The following is a 3,350-nucleotide window of genomic DNA, read 5'->3' as shown; positions in this document are numbered from 1 at the left end:
AAGAAGGCTCTGGAGACTGCAACATTTCCATTCACACATGAGTTGTCAATGCTTTGCTCTGTTTGTCTTTTAACCTTGCCTTCAGCTTCTTTCTGACAATGGGCTTCACTCAAGCTCTAATTGCTTAGCATTTTTGGCCACTTGTACACATGATAGGGGTTTAGTTTTCCCTAAATTGAAATGGTGGGTTTTTAATTATGTAGATCAGCAACCCACTGTTTCAATTTAGGGACTTCTGTCACTGTGACAGAACAGTGACGGTCCCAGTGATGGGTGTCAGCTTGCCCCCTCCACACTGCGGGCAGGTTCTACCAAAAAAATATAAAAATTGAGGCAAGAGGTCCAATCTCTCCCCTGCCCCCGAGCTTTCCTGCCTCTCCCACATGCTAGCAGCCCACTCAGGAAGTCCCAGGGGAGGGGGCCCCACTGCCATGGAGGGAAGGATCCCCACCCCCACAGCTCAGGGGCTGTGTGGACCAGCAGGAGCTCACCCCCCACAGTGGGAGAGACAGGCAGGCTCTGTTGGAGCGGAAAAAAGCAGTCCACTCACCACTTGTTTTTTTCTCCTTCTTGGTGGATCCTGAGCATGCAAGTTGATGGGCCATGCAGCCCCTGAGCTGAAGAGAAGGGGGTGGTGCTTCCCTCCATGGCAGTAGTTCCCCCTGGAGCCACCCAGGTGGGGTGCTAGTAGGCAGGTGCTGCCCCAGGTGTCAGGTAGCACCCAACCTGATCCAGTGGTGCACAGGGCACTGGAAGCTTGTGTGTACTTAAAGAAGCATGGGCTTGGCAGGATTCCAGCACCCCATGCACTGTCCTTGCTGTCTTCCTACCACCTGGTACTACCCTGGCTTGCCCCTGGGGAAGTGCAAAAAAGCAGCAGGAGGGCAGCTGGGTGTGCTGATGGCCAGATAAGGCAGCAGGGACAGTGTATGGAGTGCAGGAAGCCCATCAAGCCTGAGCTTCCTTGAGCACACATGGGCTTCCACCACCCTGTGCACCACCCCTACCACCTTCTCCAGACATATTGCAGCAATTTGTTACATAGCAAACTAAAAGACATCAGATGTATTTTACTTTGCTATATAACAAATAATTTAAAGTGATATATGCCCCCACACATGTACTGTGTGATAAAATTAAAATGAAATATGCTGCTGCAGGTGTAAACAGTGACACCCTTAAGGCTATGCAAAAAGGCAATTAAGCCACTCTAAAAGCTTCAAAGGAGAAAACAATTTCATCATGTGTACAAGCACCCTTTAAGGAAAACTCAAATTTTAAAATGGATTTTACAGATTTGTTGTTTTAGCCTGTTTTTTTTGGTTTTTTTCCTGACTGTCTGTAACATTTATGGACAGTTGGCAACATTGTCAGCAACCCACAGGAGGTCATCACTGGATTAGCCAGATGGGCTTCCCCAACTGTGTTCAAACCTTCAGTGACACTCTCATTTCCATCCCCTGCTTGCTTTAACAGAATTAATTAGTCACTCAGCTTCATGTCCATTGTGTTGCAGAGTGTTGTAGACCACTGTGGCTGTGTCATCCACATTAGTGCCAGCCAGGCAATCAGTGCTCACAAAGCTAAAGGCTTATGCTACTCCAGTCTCTCTGCCCAGAGGTTGAAGTCCTCATCTCCAGGGATCCTGATTTTTTCTGATTAAAAATAATCCCCAATTTTCAGTTTTAAAAAAGTAGCCCAAAATCCACATGTTTCCAGGATTTAAATGAAACACTACTTAAGATATCTATGTATTAGTGGTGTTACATTTTCATCCTGGAAACATGTTGGCTTTGGGTTACTGTTTTACAAACAAAAATTGAGGATTTTTTTTTTTTTATCCGAGAAAACCATGATCCCTGCTCATTACATACCTTATGGACCCAGCCTACCTCTCCTTTCCTATTTCATGAAGATGTATGTGGGCACCTGGACAGCAGAAGGATTACTTCAACTGCTGCCTAAGCAGGTGTCAAATGACTGTCAAGGAGTACACTTTCAAGCACCTCAGGGTGTCCCAGAGACCTCTTTTTACATACCTGGATATGGCTGAAGATTATTTCCCATGCTTCATCATCTCAACCTGCATCTTCCAGTACAATTGTGAGGCCAGGGAAGAAGTCTTCCAGGAGACTTGTGGGGATAAAACAATACATGGATGAAATGTAGTGTGTAGGAAAGCTCATTGAATGAGCTTTAGTTAAAGCACCCCTGCCACCATTTTTTCAGTGTGGGGATGCTGCTACACATGATACTCCAGGTGCTTTAATTAGATCAGCTCTCAGAGCCGATCTAATTAAAGTGCCACCCCCTCCCCCTCTCCCCCCCATAGCACATCTGTAGATGCCCAAAGGTACTATACTAGATATCTGGCAACTACTTCAGGAGTCCTGGCATTAAAAAAATAAATAAATAAATAGATAAATAAATAAGCTTGAGATATTTATAAAATCCAATTTGAATAAGGAGACCCACTATCAAGCTTTAATTCCATGATATTCTCTAAGTATCAAATATTACTGTACTTTTATAAGGGATTACACTATTGAAGTGAAATAAACAAATCTAAATGTTCTCTTGTACTAATGATACTTTATAAATAGCTATAATAGACTTAGTTTTGTGGTAAGACTGGTTGTTTACATTTCCTGATAAAGAAAGTTATAATACATGGATGAGATTAACATGTAATACTTTTATAATGAGAAACAAAAAAGCAAGCATTTTGTAACAAGATTATGAATATGGTTGCACAAAAAAGATCAGTATTGAAAACTATTTTAAACTAGTTGCATGACCTAGCACATCAACGCAGGAGTGCGTCCACACACTGAAGCACGTGCGTTTGCAGCAGCTCAAATAGAAGTGGTGAAAATTTGAGCCGGGGCTTTTTGCTTCAGCGCACATGCTCAGACATGCACTTTGTTGTGGAGCAAATTGTGACACTTGGGGCAAAATAAGGCTGCCGGCTCCTCCTGCATCTGCAGCCAGGGGGAGCTAGAGCCTGGGGCCAGCACCTAGCCCCAGCATTATAAAAAGCTGCCCTGACAAGCAGCTCAGGGCTACTAGCTCTTAGGAGCTTCTGGGGCCCAGCCAATTGGTACCTGGGGACACTACCCCTTGTGCCAGCTGGACTGCTGAAGCAGCCCTGAGAGTTCCCTGCAACCTCTACCCACTGCAGCAGTCTGGCAGTGGGGGCTGCTGCCTGGCTGCGACCTGCTGTGTACCTGCCAGACCCAGATGGGGATTGCACAGCCAGGAGAGGTAATTCCCCCCTGGGCCAGCTGCCACTGGGCTGTGGTTGCAGGGTTGGCTTCTATGCGGCACTACTGCCACATGTGCCCCCCGCC

The sequence above is a fragment of the Alligator sinensis genome, unplaced genomic scaffold, assembly GCF_000455745.1.
Source record: "Alligator sinensis unplaced genomic scaffold, ASM45574v1 scaffold105_1, whole genome shotgun sequence".
NCBI lineage: Eukaryota > Metazoa > Chordata > Crocodylia > Alligatoridae > Alligator > Alligator sinensis.
Note: the sequence above shows the minus strand (reverse complement) of the source record.